The sequence below is a fragment of the Candoia aspera genome, chromosome 1 (genome assembly GCF_035149785.1).
Source record: "Candoia aspera isolate rCanAsp1 chromosome 1, rCanAsp1.hap2, whole genome shotgun sequence".
In the NCBI taxonomy this organism is placed as follows: Eukaryota; Metazoa; Chordata; class Lepidosauria; order Squamata; family Boidae; genus Candoia; species Candoia aspera.
In genome coordinates, this window is record NC_086153.1 from 293,048,450 (window position 1) to 293,065,565 (window position 17,116).

Sequence of the window (17,116 nt, forward strand, 5' to 3'; positions counted from 1 at the left end):
CTTTGGCCTAGAAACCTTGACCTCCTAAAGCCAGCATGATTAGCGTACTAACTCACAGCCCTGCTAAATAACTAATCAGATGATGTATTACTATGAAGTTTTCAGACAGTGCTAGTTTGTCATTGTGTGGGATTTTTCTTGTTCTTCTTCAGTGTTATTTCTGTTATTGCTATGACCTCTATTGGGTTGTGTCAGTGACACTGAAAGAACCACAGAGAACTAGTTCAGCCCACTCCTCAGTACAGACTCTCACGCCCTCATCACTTCGTATGTCTTGCGACAGGCTTTACATGGAGCTATCCTCGGAAAGAACTTGGAAGCTGTAGCTGATGCAAAATGAAATCGCCTTTGTACAAATAGGGACATGTAACTTTAGAAGCCTTACAGCTTTCCTTCAGTTATCATCAATACAGTTTTGGGCCCATTTCAAGGTGCTGATTTTAACCTATGAAGACCTACGTGACTCAGCAAACTTGAGCATATCTCTTTGGTCCAGAGTCAGCCTGTGTGCACGTCCTGAGGAGGGCTACTGAGGGTTCCTACCCCAGATGAAGTGAAGGGAGATAGGGCCAAGGGCGTGCCGTCTTGGTGTCAATCCCCAGCCTATGGAATGCTTTGCCATCTGACAAGCACCTACTTTGCCTGCTTTTAGCGAAGTCTCTGCTTTTATTCTGATGGTGTTTTGGTGTTGCTGATGCACCTTGGTAGTTTGATTTGGGTAGAGGGGGGTTGGTTATGCTGATTATTTTCATTATACTTGTTTTATCATATTGTGAACCATCCTGAATCATTTGAAGTAGAGCAGCATATAAACATTTGGAATGAATGAATGAATGAATGAATGAATAAAAGAATGAAGCATTCCCTGATTGATGATTGTCCAGCTTCTGCTAAACTCTTCCCACTATCTCCCAAGGCCATATGTCCCACTGTCAAGTAGCCTTAACTTATTATTTCTCTCACAAGAAATGCCATGGGGCTTTAAAATGTTTTGCTGTTCATATTTTAAGTGCAGGGAAAGCTTTAGTGAACATCTGCAGAGCTATATATTTCTCCTGAATGTTCTGTGCCCTTTCTCCATTATTAATGTTCTCCAGATTGAGAGCACGTATCTATGATTTTTTTTAAAAAGATATTTATGAGATATTCATAGTTCAACAGGACCCCATGGAAATATTCAGAAAAATGGTTGCAGTGGTTAATATGCATGGGGGGATTGCATATCTGAATGTGCTGAATGTCTGTATATGGAAAACTAATGTGTCAGGGAGAAAGCAAGCTAGAAGTTTTTCCCCAGTGGACTTACTTTGCATGTACAAGGATGCAGTTCAAACACGCAGTTCTCTCACAAGCATATTGTGAGAACAGCCAGATTGGGTAATAGCTTTGTCCCCCAGGCTATTAGACTCCTGAATACTCAATAAGTTTTTAAGTGGAATGCAGAATGTGTAAAGAATGTATATTTTATAGTAATTATGTTTTTATTTTAGTGTCTGTTTGTGTTTGTGAGCCAACTGCAACGAAATTTCATTTTATTATGCACTTGGTGTATAGTGTATAGTGGAATGACAATAAAGTTATTCTATTCTATTCTAGTCTATTCTAGTCTATTCTAGTCTATTCTATTATTCTTGTCAAATGACTGACTTACTGTAGCTCATAAATCCTATGATAAAGTTGCCATTTGAATATACAGTAGAATGTGGGGCATTGTAGCACCAGATTCCACTAAAGCATCACTGTGATCTGAGACCACAGTTGCAGTTGCCTTTTCAAAGTATTACCATTCCTTTTATCACAATTACTGTAGAATTCATTGTGTCAGGTATATACCTATAGACATCTGGAAGGCACTAGGCTGAGGTAAACTGCTCTAAGCTCTCACCTAATAATTAACAGAGAATCTGCATCTGAGATCCTTCTTGCAGTTATCTGAGCTTCAAGAGATGCCCGCCCAGAAGATGAACTGAAACTATTTAACTGGGAAAAGTATTTGTGCAGCATTTTTTTTTTAATTCTTCAGAGGACTAGCAAAACATCCTCTTGTATGATGGCATTTGGATTACGGATTCTGTATATGGAGAAGATATACGTCCATTCTGAAGAATTGTTCTGGCAGTCTTTTCCATCTTTAAGTACCCCATATAGGCATCAGTTGACATTCTTGGTTGCTTTTCTTTTAGCATGAAAATCTAGCAGTTCATATGTATAAAAATAACCTATCACACAGCTGTGTGAAAGACTCTGAAGGATGCAACAGAAGGACAGAAAGGAAGCCTCTTCCCCAAATGATGAATATTTGCAAATATTCCTGTCCTGCTTCCACTCTGATCTTGCTCAGATTGAATTCTTTTTAAATGCATCCCCCCAACCCCAGCCCCACTCACACAAGAGCTTAATATGCTCTCTTGTACACATAATTCTATCAAACTGGGGCAAAGGTGGAAGCCTAATTTGTGCTTTATATTTAAATAATTGAACTGTACTTGGAGGCCATTGTATCAAGGTAATGGTAATCGACACAGAGCCTTGGAAAGGTGCAATGCATTGGGCAGGCTTTCAGTTTGTCTAATTACAAAGCTTGTTAATCTTCATTTCAGGCTCCCTTAATATGTGCTAGATAGAGAGGCTTGTTTGCCCCTTGCCTGGGGGAGCTGTAATTTGCATAGCCTGTAGAATACAAACATAGGGCTGTGGAGAAGGTGATGTTGGTGGGGAGGCTCTGGGCTTCCAAAGAAAACTGAACCATGTTCTCCCTCCCCATCGATCCATGCTTTGGTGTGGTGTTGTTTTCTTATTGATGGCTGCAGTCATACAAGCAAATGAGTCTGCACTGCTGTTAAAGGTGGAGCTATAATTGGAACTGTTTTGTGGAAAATTCAAGGTAACAGACGTTTCAAAGGGAAGGCATGTGCAGTCCCTTGAGGACCCTGAGATGTTCTATTCCAGGCTGCCATTTCAAGAAGCAGTTCTTCGACACTTCCTGGCAAAAGGCCTGAAAGTACATCTCTCAACTTCAGAGGGCTAGCAGCTATGTCACTGTCAGAAACCCTTCAATTGAAGCATTTATTTATTTAATTGTTTGTTTGATTTGTATGGCCGCACACTCCATATGACCCTGGGCATTAAACAGCAAGTTACAAACAATGAAAACATCACCAAAAACTAAAATACATCACATCTGGGGTAGCACACATATCCATATCAATAACCCCCTAAAAATGGCTCACCTAACTTTGTGGTCTAGTTCCTGGGGAAAAAGTCAGGCTTCTAATGCTATCTGTTGTTGTTGTTTATTTGTTTAGTCGCTTCCGACTCTTCATGACTTCATGGACCAGCCCACGCCAGAGCTTCCTGTCGGTCGTCAACACCCCCAGCTCCCCCAGGGACGAGTCCGTCACCTCTAGAATATCATCCATCCACCTTGCCCTTGGCCGGCCCCTCTTCCTTTTGCCCTCCCCTCTCCCTAGCATCAGCATCTCCTCCAGGGTGTCCTGTCTTCTCATTATGTGGCAAAAGTATTTCAGTTTTGCCTTTAATATCATTCCCTCAAGTGAGCAGTCTGGCTTTATTTCCTGGAGGATGGACTGGTTTGATCTTCTTCCAGTCCAAGGCACTCTCAGAATTTTCCTCCAACACCACAGTTCCAAAGCATCGATCTTCCTTCTCTCAGCCTTCCTTATGGTCCAGCTCTCGCTATAGGGTAGGCCACCATTATCAAGGTCATCCATACTGAGGATATATGCTGTTCCCCAAGGCCATGCTTCCTGGGTTCCATCATATGCTATTGTTTAATCAAGGGATCTGAAGCATGCCCACCCTGTCAGATCTGATGGGATGGGCAGAAATAATTAGAAACAGGAGAGCCTATAAATAACCCAACCCTGTGCCATGAAGGACTTTATAGATGAAAACCAGCACCATGAATTGTACCTGGAAGCCCACTGGAAACCAATGTAGTTCACAGGCTAGTAGTTTTTCATGGGCATATTGAAGTACACCCATAACTACCCACAATACTACATTCTGGACTAGCTACAGTTTCTGAATGGTTTTCAAGGGCATCCCCATACACAGTGCATTGCAGTAGTCCAGACAGGTGACCAAGGCAAGAGTGACTGTAAGTGTCCTGACTAAGCAAGGACCACGCCGAGACGAGGAGGTCTCTAGAGTTTTATTAACTGCTATTGTAGACAAAAAATCCTACCAAACTGAAGAAGCATGGGAAAACCCAGACAGATAAACCCCAGAACTCAAGGCGGGTCTGTTCTGTGTCTCTTTGAATGACAGCTCAAAGTCTCTAAACTACGCATGCGTTTTCCCCCCTGGATAGGGGCCTCCTCCTGCTCACCATCTGTACTCATGACGGTAAGTAGGACCTCCTGATCCAGGAATGGGCATAGTTGGCCCACAAGATGTATTTGTGCAAAGGTCCTCCTACCCACAGTTTTTGAGCAGGAGCCAACAGACTAGGAGAAGCTCTAAGTTGTATACTAGTTCCATCCAGGACAGTGCAACCCCATCCACAACCAATAATGGAAAATTCCTTGATCTGGTAGGACCTAAAACCTATAGCCACTTGGTCTTGCTAAGATTGAGTCGAAGCTTAATTCTGCTTATCCAAGCTCACACAGCCTCCAGACACTGAGAAATAATCTTGAAAGAATCTTGGTTGGCCAGAGAACAAGATACATAACTTTCATCAGTGTATTGGTGATATCTAAATCTTGTGCCATTGGATGACCTTACTTAGTGGCTTCATATAGATGTTAAATAGGAGTGGGAGGAGAGGAGAGCTCTGAGACACCTCACAATATAGGGGCTTACAGCTAGACTTGACCCCCAAAACCCAACTGGAACTGTCATTGGAAGAAGGAAAACTACCACAATATTGTGTCCGCACTCTTAGCCTCCTGGGCCAGTCTAGAAGGATACCATGATGAATGGTATCAAAAGCTGTTAATAGATCAGTGAAGGCCAGGATGAATGCACCATCCCATCCCAGTTCCCATCACTACATTTCTGTTCTTGTCAGTGGAATCCCTTAGTGTGAATATAATAGAAGAACATTTATTATGAGATATAAATTCAAATTTCCACTATGCTATAAAGCTAGCTGATGCTGGTGGATCATTCCATATCTTTCAGCCTAAACTATATCACTAAGTTACTGAAGAAAAAAACTGGATAACTTGTATACCACTCTAAGCTCCTTGTGGAGAGGGTCAAATACAAATGACCAACAAACAAATAAATTGGTTTCAGATGCTAAGCAATTATTCTATTTCAAGAATATTTTATTCTAACAAAACATTCCTTTCTTCTTCAAAGTATAGTTTACATCTCATTGAAATACCAAAGTTTTACTGTTATGTTTACTTCTTGAATGTAAAGAAACTGCTCTTGTGTTATTAGATACACACAATTAGTTACAAGGTTGTATCTACAGGAAAACAGGATCTGCCTTATACCAGATCAGGCTATTAGTTTGACTTGCTCAGTAATAGCTACTGTAAGAACTGGCACCCTTAGTTCCAATATTGCCCCAGCTCATGCACAATTGATATATGCAGAATTCAGGTTTATTAAGAACAAGTACACAGAACAAGAGAAAGCTGTGATTGAAAAGTTCCTGCCGAAAACTCAGTTAAAACATTCCAATGCCAAGCACCACTCTTCCTTTCTCTTTCTCACTCTGGTTCCAACGGCCAGCATTGCCAACTGCAGATGTCTCCAGCAACATGACCTTGACTCCCCCTTTACAACCCAAACAGCAGTAGTTCACACTCCTTGCAATTCCCCCCTTCCATCTTCCTTCTTGACATGAGTTGACTCATCATTGCAGACGAACAAGGTCAGACGATTCAGCAACCATTTGACTGTGCAGTCTGACAGTTAATTTGACTGGCTGCATCTCTGCAGAGTTTGAGGTTACCTGCCTGCTGGTTGATTCCTCCCCCGTCTCCCCCGCTTAGAAGCAAAACAAAACTGAATATGCTAAGAACCCAAACTGTTTACGGAAGTATGTGGAAGGTATTCTTATCACTGACTTTGATCCTTCCCCAGACAGGTAGGCTGAAGACAATATTTATTCTGTATTGTAAACCGCCCAGAGTCCCTCTGGTCAGAGGAGATGGGCGGTGACAAATTTGATAGATAATAAATAAATATTGTGATTTTTGTTTGTTTGTATACTCTAGCTCACTAAAAGTTACAATAACTAAAGCACATGCTTTCACTTAAAACCATAAGAAGAATGTTGCTCAGCGAATCAAATCCTTGAAGGATTCCTAGCAATTGGCAGGTGTTAAATGGGGAACACAGGAAGTCATCTATGGTCCATTGGTCTACAAGGGTCCACCCCTTGATTTTATGCTAAAGAAAACCAACTGAACATTAACTGAAAAATTATCTAAATAATTATGGCTGAAAAGCTAATTATATGAGTGAGATATGTACAGTAGTGCGTAATATTGTTTCTTGCAGTCTGCATGACTTTTGTCAAAACCCAGCTACTTCTCTCAAGAGATTGGGTTGTAATTCAGCTATGTAACTCTCTGCTTCCCGTGCTTTAGTTCCAGGGAGCGTAACTTTTCTGGATTTAGCAGGATAGATCAATACTTCCATATTTCTTAAATACAATGTATTCTGCTGATTAGAGCTATCCCAGCCCCAACACCTCTAGTATGTTAATTGCTAGACTCCTCCCGGTTTGACCACTCCCGCACAAGGTCAGTTCCTTCCACAGCTGTCTCAGTGCACTGATTCATAATGCGTTTCATTTCTTTGAGAAGCCTTTTCTGACTTCTGCTGTAATTCACTGTTGCTGAGCACAGAGAAAGGGAGGGAAAATTGGGTAGAAACATTGGGAGGATGTATATGAGAGACATGGTTCAGTGGATGCCAAATATCCCTCCTGACATCTCATTAAATCCAAGACTTTCCCAACTTCAGATGCCCAAATGTTGTGTTTCCAGCCTTATCATCCTTTTCCACAGAGGTCAGCCCTTCAAGATAGACCAGGTCAGGAAACAGATTCATGGGAACTAGTATAACTCTTATTGTTTCATGGCATAACAACAGAATCTTGAAAGCCTCCCTCTTATACCTAAGAGAATCAAGGCACACCAAACTTGAATTTATTCCCCATGACTTCCTCCCTTTCAGGGCTAAGCTGATCTTTCAGTAATGGCTGCCATTCAAGGCTGTCTCTATACTCCTCTAGAATAGATCAAGTTGGCTGGGATGCCAAGGCTGTACTCTGACAACTGGGAACTCAAACTGAGGAAAACATATCCTGGTAATATGAGGTCTACCATCTAGGACAACAAAAAAGTTTGTACCATCCTGTATAAACACATTTTAGTGAACAGCTTGTTACCATTCAATTCCCTGATCTACCTTTTTACAGTAGAGATCAAAAACATGCTGTGGTTTTATAGGACAATAGCAATAAGACATTAGAAGTGATTGCTTTCCTCTAAAAAGCAAAACCCATCAAGAAAACAGTTAATACAGGGTAAAATCTGTTTTTAGGAGCTTAATCATAATAAGTCTGTTTTTATATTGTGTTATTCTAAGCTAATTTTCTCTTTCAAACTCTGCAAGCAGCCTACTTACTTTCTCTTTCTGTACAGCCAGTCCTTTCCAGGCTCATAATCCATTCATAGTTCATTCATACGCTCACCTCTATTCCTTTCTAAAATTCAATCTGCTTTTATGGAGATGAGATAAATAGCAGGCAGATGCCACATTAAAACCTGGGGGACTTAAAAACCAGGAATGGGCTCAACATTCTGGAGACCCTGGGTCAACATTCAGGATGAGAGGGTGAATTTACAACACTTGAAAAATTCACACAGCATTGCAGACAAAACCTCTGTCCCTGTCCTTAGAGAAAAATGGTATTTTCTTTATCTCTGCTTCCTAAAGGGAAATTGATCCAATGGTCCCACCTGTTTATGCTTAACTATGACTTCTGATACTCAGGTTCTGTACTGCATATGGGAAAAAATGTAAATCAGTTGGTCCAAATTACCCATGTTGCAGGATATTGTTCAGCTATAAGAGGCTGGGTGGTGTACAAAACCAAGAAAAGAAAAACCATAACACAAATACAAAAAAACAACACATACCATTAAAATCTACTTAAAATAATAGTTAATAATTGATAACTATGTTATTAAGTTATTAATACTTATAGTTATACAATTAATAACATTATTGATTGTAATTAATAATTTTGATTTATATGGTAATCCTTAAAATAATAAAAAATGTCTGCGTCCCTCCTGGGTGTGATACCCACCAGATGAACTTTACCTTGAACATAAATGATATTTAGAATGTTTGCAGGGTTTGATTTTTTTCCCCCTTACAGTCACAGAGGAATTTGTGCCATTAAGTGACTTGGAAATTTGGGAATTTCAGAAGGCATTTCATCAAAACACAAAGAATTCTTGATGTAAGAAAAATGTGAGAGTGGAAGGCAGAAGCTACAAAAGACAGAAGAGGGTGGCAAAAGCTATAAATTATATTTTCGTTGTTGGCTGCAAAGAGAGGCAATCTTATGAAGGGATTGTCCAGGAAAGGGCAAAATTAGGTACTGGAGAACCTTGCATAGCTTCTAAGAAAATATTTGATTTGAACAGAATCCATCTAAATCAGCCTTTCCCTGTGTGGTTCTCTTCAAATATGTTATATTACAAATCCCATTGTTTCCATTCAACATGGTCAAATCTGGAGGGCACCAGGTTGGGGGATACTGGTCTAATCTCTGGTCTTCTATTTTGTTGGTAGTCTGCTGAATATAAAAGCAATGCCCTTGAGCTGGAGACTAACGACTTAAACTGACAGAGCTCTGATTTGGACTCATACATTTCAGTTACCGAAGGAGTGAAGAATCTTAGTGGTTGGAATGGTGATGGTGCTGCAAATTATTGTTTGTTATTTGTTGTATCCATCTCTATCCTCATGGATAGAGTAAGACATTAAATCCTGTTCTAGACAATGATCCACAGAATGATTTAGTCAAATTAGGCCTTGGGAAGCCATCAGGTTAAGTTCTTGCTGATCCATATCAGAGTAAGCTAGTAATAAGCACCAAGTTCATCTCAGTTTGGGTTTAGTTGGACAGTTTAGAAAACAGCCTGATTTGGTTTAATGGAAGTAATTTTCAAGTCCAATAATCATTCTGAAAAGGTGAAACCTAAGCATTTTCTGAAAAATAGAAACAAGGATTCTGGGGCCAAACCTTTTTTTTTAAAAAAAAAGTGGGGGGGAATGTCCTACAACTTTTTTTGTCTATTTCTGATAGAAATAGGTGCATTCTCAGTCATATTAACCCCTTTTGTGTGGGTTTGTCTTACCCAGATTCAGTCATAAAGATGAAAGGGTTTTTTTTGTGTTAATCCTAATTCATTGGAAAGCAGTGTCTATGAAAAATGAGAGTATTGTAGAGGTGCCCCTTAGAAATAAAACTGCCAAGTTATGGAAGGATTTGTTGAAAGGAAGGAGGATATTCCTAACATAAAGAAAGAAAGGGATTAAGAATAGGTAAAACTACACACACACACACACACATTAAATTCACCCTACTCCCCCACAATCTAAATGAAAAAGTACATTCTTAAAAGGTATCTTTTTCTGGCGAAACAGAATTGACATAGAGCAGACAAAAACAAACAGCAGAGGAATAGCTCTTGATGATCCCTTCCATGTGGTTCAGTCACTGCAGTCCATTCTTTTTTCTCCCTGTCCCATCATTTTACAGAGGGAGGAAAATCTAAAAATAGGAGTTACTGCAGATCCTGGGCCTAATGTTTTGTAGTATTCTGAGGTGTCTAATGGTACAAAGATAATTGTAATCCCAGCCTGATTCTACCTACTTTAGAGATGACTTGCACTATAATAGAGATACCTCAATCTCAGATACACTATCTGAAGTGATGTTTAGAAGGCTGGTGTTTGTAATAGTTTTAAAATGTATCAGTTACGATAAGCTATGTTTGACCATTATAAACAACTAACCTTAATAAGAATATATGACAATGTTTGGGGTGACTTGGTTTGCCATAAGTGATACACTTACAGTTATAGATAAAACGTAATGTTGAAAATTAAGGAAAATGTGGAAGAAAAATTAGATACTTAAATTTAGCTAGTTACTTAATAAAATGTCTTATATCCTGCCATTTATCATAAATGAACCCAATATGGTGACAATCATTAAAAGTCCAATAAAATAAACAATGAACTGTTCATATATATTAAAAAATGAAATAACATACTTTGATAAACAGGTTGAATGGTTAATCAAAAACCAGGTTTAAAAAGAAGTATGTTTCTTCTGATTCAAAGCTTGGTGAGATTAATACAAGTCTAATTTTCAGGGGGAGATTGCATGACTGGCCCTCCTAAGAATGAATGTAACATGGAAAACAATGGAGAATCTTGTGACATCCTAAAAACTAGCAAGCCAAATATAAAATTAGCTGTTATAGGTAATCCATAAGAATATGCCATCCTAAATTCATTAAAGGGAACCCCAATCTCCAGTTCCACGGGCTGCAAGCATTTAGAACTGAGTGTCTCTTCCACCCAGGAAGAAGTTCATCTACAGTGGGAGTACTGTGTGTGTGTCTTGAAGGACTCAGAACACTTTCTGAAAATTCCACAGGTGTCACTCTATCCTTGGAAGGGTTTAGTGATAGGCCCACAAGGGAACATTGTGGAAGAAGCCTTGGATTATTTGGAGGTGGTATAGATCTTTCTGTCCCATGGAAACCAACAAGAAAGTAAATAAAATAAAAAAACTAACAGAAAAGAAGTGAGACTACCTCCATCACCTACTGTTCTGGCCAGTGAGTTTCAGCAGAACTTTGAAAGATGTGGGGCGGGTGATTTTCTACTTCACTTTCCCCCCTCCCATTTAACATTTTTCCCATGAACCCCTCTACTTCCCCCTCCCACCTAGGTTGCTCAGTTCATCCTTATGCTTCCGGAATGTAGTTGTTCTGCCACAGTCTAGAAATCGTAACATGAATATGTGGAGAACCTGTTCTCCCTTCAGCTGAATCTCTTGTTTATGTTGTTAGTATTACTGCTCAGTCAAGACATTCATTGATAAAGTATTTCAATTAACTATGAAGACTTACACAGCTAATCAGTTACAACTGACATACATTTGGGCTAAATACCTATAATTACAGTTGTTTCACACCTGAGCCCCTGTTATTGATGTTGTATAACAAGCAGGCCTGATTGCTGACATCAGCCCACTTAATGTGCCTGCATTTATGTCATAATCAGATAAAATCAAATATAGAGTTAATAGTAGAACTTCCAGAACACAAGGCAAAATCAACTGGAAATACCTCCCACATAAGCCCCACTGAAATACAGAGGAAAAGTTCCAAGTTGGTTGTGCCTACAGTGGCTAATATATTTAAGGAAAAGTTGTACATATCCAAATGTTTCGGTGTTTATATTTTCCATTTAATATTACAGGCAAAAGAATAGCATCCAAGATTCTAGGAGCCCTTTCAAATTATTATTCATAACCACATCTTCTTCCTTTTTTAATTAGCTCCTTTCTAGCACCAGCAATGCAATTTACAGTCTCATGTAATGGTTAGGAACCATTCTAAATAGAATCATGTGTGTCAGTTTAATTGATTGATTATTTGATTTATATCCTGTCCTTCCTTCAGGAGTTCAAGGTGGTCTGCATAGGCTCCCTTCTTTTATTTTTCCTTTAAAAAAAGAAACTTGGGAGGTACTGTAGGTTGGGTAGAGAGCGAATGACTGGCCCAAAGTCACTCAGTGAGTTTCTGTGACTGAGAATGGACTAGAACCTGGAGTTTAACTCTATACCACTTTGTTAAAGGCCGCATAACTCCTACTGGCTAGTGTCCAAATTGGACGTCTTTAGCGACAATCAGTTAAAATTGTAATTGAGTATCTGAGTGAAAAAGATCTTCCTTCTAGTCTTCCCACCTCCCTAGTTGTCTGTTTCTTGAAAGAACACATTCAGATGGTGCGTTAGTGCAACAGGATAGTTTTATTTGAAAAAGACCCATAGACCTGAAATTTCCTTTGTGGATCTGATGACCACAATGCAGCCCCCTCATTTAAGGTACTGGAAATTAGATTTGAATGGATGTAGATTAGTCTGCATATCCTACATTTCTGCAATTGTGTGCAATCTTATTCCAAATTCATTTTCTCTAAATATGCAAGGAAATAACTTAATTGAAGGCTTATTCATACGAACTTGGTATAAAATGTTTCTATTCACAGTCAAATGCAGCTTATTTAACAAAAGCTATTCTGGTGTTAATGTACCAGGGCCTTGGAAAGGGACTTTTCATTCCAGCCTTCACACTTACTTATGCTATTCCACTTGTCTTTCTGCTTTTTCACTTCCCAACTATACAGGGCTGCCCTTTAATGTCTTCTTGCCAACCATTAGCAATAAAATATGTTTTAATGCAGTTCTACCTTCTGTATTCCCAATTTTTATCGTTTAGAACAATAGTGACATTTATTGTACTGTTTAATTAAATATAATATCCAGTGAAGGGGACAAATACATCACTGTAATTGACAGGGATTTTATTTACTATTTGAACATTCGATAAACTTAATTAAGGCTTATTTATTTTAATAAATCCTTATGAGGTTGGTCCCATTGTGATACATCCAATTTGCTGTTTATGTTGGTTTTTATACTTGGAATCATTCAGCTGAAGTTAATGATATAGCAGAATGTGATAGCTACCACTAACTGGAAGTAGACTCAGTGTGAGTATATATCTGCATGCAGAGAGTTGCTGGGAACATTAATCAGGCTACTCAGTACATTCATTTATTGAACCATTAATTGCACATTTAAATAAGGATGGTTATATAGCTCAGGAAACACATTATTCTATAAATGCCTTCTACAGTTTAGCAACAGGATGAAGGAGAAGGGTGTGACTGATGAATTCCACTGAAGTATGAAGAAGCTCTGTTATTTAATTGGAGCCATCCTTTTTTGCAGCTTTCTTCAAACAATGATAGCAAAATATTTTGGGATTACAGCTCTAAAAATTCCCAGTCAGCATAGCCAATGGCCATATCATCTGGGAAATCTGGGAGGAATGGTTCCAACACATTTGGAAGGCAATAGGCTAGAATCCTTGTTTTAGGGAGTCATTAGTCATTACACTCACTTTCACTAGATAGTACGTAAGTAAGTATTCCATCCTTGAAAAGTCCTTTTAATAAGATTTTCCACATTAAAATGACTGAGCCCCCATTCCAACTTTTGCAAGCAGTCTGACAGTGATATGCTATCTGTTGATAAGGTATTGATTGATTTTGTGCCATCAAGTCATTGTCAACTCTTAGCAACCACATAGATAGATTTTCTCCAGGATGATCTGTCCCCAACCTGGTCCTTTGGGTCTTCCAACTGTGCACTTATTGCCACTGTGTAAGTCCATCTACTTTACAGCTGGCTGTCCTCTTCTCTTTTCTGCCACCTTTCCCAACATTAGAGCCTTCTCCAGAAAGCTAGGTCTTTGCATAATGTGTCCAAAGTAGGATAATTTGAGCCTGGTCATTTGTGCCTTGAGTGAGAACTCTGGATTGATTTGTTCAATGATCCATTTGTTTGTTTTCTTCGCTATCCACAGTATTCTCAGGAGTCTTCTCCAACACCAAAGTTCAGAGGTTTTGCCCTTTGTGTACTGAAGTAAAATCCATTCTGGGATGGCACCTACAATCTAGAATTTGTTCCTACACTACACTCCAGAGCAAGCAATCAACCTTGTTGTCTGGAAGGAAAGCAAATTCGGGAATTGAGTTTCTTAGCCCTTGTGGATAATATGAAGAGATGTTTCTATTAAACTGATTTGCAAAGTTGGCCTATTAGAAGGGAATAGTTGCTTTAAGCTAGTTTAAGTAACTTAAAGAAGATTTTGCTTTAAGGGCTCCATGTTATTAGTTATTTCATACATTACTGTTGTGTCATATGACCAGGGAAGGAAAGAATACCACAGCGATTTATACAATCTTCTCCTCACCCTTTGCCAATGTTATCTTCACAACAACTTTGGAAAGTGAGTTAGACTGAGCAATAGCAATTGGCTCAAGGTCACTCAGTGATTTCATATTGTAGATGCACAAGAATATTACTTGTTGACTATTTGTTCTCTCTTTCTCTTTCTCTCCTGTTTAGGTAAATAAAGTTTGTCTAAAAACATGATATATACCTTGATATTTGCCCAAGCATGGATTGTCGCTAGGTGAAGTAACACAGTGGTACAGTATACTTCTCTTCAAGAAATTATGGATTGGAACCATAAGATGTCATCCATATATTATAGATGATATTAAAAGGTGAATGGAGAAAAACATGGCAGAGATCAATGGCTAGAGCAATGACAACAAAATTCTGCTTCCAGAATCAGAGGCCATCTACCTCTACATTCTAATTGCTGAAAACAGCAGCAGGAGACAGCTATTTGCTCATCTCCTGCCATCTGGTTGACCACTGTAAGGGAAGGATACTGGACTAAATAAGTCCTTGGTTTGCTCCAGCTGAGGTCTTTCATCCTGAAGATCTTAAGACTTACTCATGTTCAGAATAGACCTAATGAACTAAAGGAAATTAAGTTAGTCCTAACTAATAGACCCAATAAGATAAAGGAAATGAAGTGAGTCCTAACTAACTTGTCCCACTGATATCCGTAGCACTGCTATAAGGATGATATTGTCTAAATCAAATGACTGAATAAAATGTATTTTGTGGGGGAAAGTATTGGGAAGCTTTCTGTATTATTTATCAGTATACAGCATTTATAAAGAACCTCTTGATGAACTATTGGTCTAATCATCATAAAAAGGGGGAAAGGTTAATAATGAAAGTTAATAAGGAATTGAATATAGCTGAAAGGTAATAATCAGAAGAGTATAATGGAAAAGGTTCCTTACTTTGCATTTGCAATGGGATATGTAAGCTTATCAGAAACATTGAACTGATTTTTTTCTGTTTTTTGATTTTGCAGTTGCATAATTTGACTTGTTTTCGTTTCATGTTGTAGACAGATTAAACCTGATTCGGTTCAAAGAGCTAAGATTGTTTTTAGAACTGCTGTACCATGCATTTAAAGTATAACTATGCACTATTACTTAGCTATAATTTCAATGTGTTCCATCGGGTTTAAGTAAAGGTAAAGGTTTCCCTTGACGTAAAGTCCAGTCGAATCCGACTCTAGGGGGCGGTGCTCATCTCCGTTTCTAAGCCTTGGAGCCGGCGTTGTCATAGACACTTCCGGGTCATGTGGCCAGCATGACGACTCGGAACGCCGTTACCTTCCCGCCGAAGCGGTACCTATTGATCTACTCACATTTGCATGTTTTCGAACTGCTAGGTGAGCAGGAGCTGGGACGAGCAACGGGAGCTCACCCCGCCACGCGGTTTCGAACCGCCGACCTTCCGATCGACAGCTCAGCGGTTTAACCCGCAGCGCCACCGTGTTCCCTTCCATCGGGTTTACTTCCTACTAAATATGTTTAAAACTGCAGATTTTGCAGGACTTGTAGGAAATGCTACATTTCTATATCTGAAAAAGCAAAACAGTAAATACAGATATACAGTTGTTAATTCAAAGATCTTTTGTAATCCAGTTTACCTAAATATCTACTTTGGGTTTAAGTCAGTACAAGCTGTTTTATGGCAACTTCTCCTTACTGAGGCTATCATGCTACATATCATACTTTCTGATGGAAATTTTGTTTAGTAATAAAGTCCAAATTACTTCTCCAGAGTATTCAAATGCTAATTCACATTTTTATTAATTTAGCTAGACCAGTGTTTCTCAACCTTGGCCACTTTCAGATGTGTGTTCTTCAAGGCTGGCTGAGGAATTCTGGGAGTTGAAGTCCACACATCTGAAAGTGGCCAAGGCTGAGAAATACTGAGCTATATTGTTTGCCTTTATGACAACGCTTTCAAAAGTATGTTTTGTGATTATATTTTTATTTTTATTCTTATTCTTATTTTAAATTTATTGGCTGCCCAACTCCGGTGGACTCTGGGTGGCATACAAAACTAGATTGTGATTGAATAGCAAACTTTAAAGCATGGATTTTATTCCTTAAAGCAAAATACTAGCAGCAATATTTATGGGAGATAGCTGAAGAAAATTGTACATATCTAGGTTGTTTGAATTTTCTGTATCTAATGCAAAGCTGCTGATTCTTTGGAAGAGACATATAAGATATCAAAAGTGAGCATGCTTTAAAAAGGCTTAAATGTTTTAAAGGGGCATTTTTGCATTCCTTTGTCCTGAATATGTTTTACTTTGTAAATTAAATTGTATGAAATAATTAGCTTTGATTGCTTATGGAAATGGCTTACTGCATAAAAGTTTCCATGTATTAGATGATAGAAAAAATTGACTATAAATTAAAAAAACACCTTACTTTCCTCCCTCAAAGAGCAAGCAGATTCATGAGACAAAGCACTTTGTCTCTGAAAGCAGAAGTCCTTGTACTTTCTACCTAATTAATCCCATGCCAAAGCCCTATTCACTTTTCCCCAGTAAAGTTGGCTCTGCCCAAGGTTGCTATGTGCCTTTACAACTTAAAGATAGAAATCTCATAATATAACTGGCTTATGGAAAACTGTAAATAATGGCTAAATAAATGGTTAAATTTGTATTTTTCTGAGACTGAGTATTTTTGCCTTCGTTAAGACATATCCTGTTCAAATAGTTTTTTTAAAAATTAAATAAAAGAATGTGTAACATAGCCTACATTATTGTAAAAAAATGGAGAGGAGCTAGAAAAAGGTGTTCTCAATTTTAGAAATGTCAAAATACAATATATAATTGAAACTGTATAGTAAAATAGTTTGGTGGAGTGGATGAACAACATTGAAATCTGGCTATTAGTTGAAAGATTTTGGAGCCATTCAGCTTTGACAATTGGCGTTTTCCATTTGACTGGAAAGACACCAATGATATTTGATGTTTAAATCTATGAAAACCAAGAATTAGATATAACTTCTAAAATGATTTTATTCACAATTATAAATTTGATATGTTTAATTATTTTCTATACA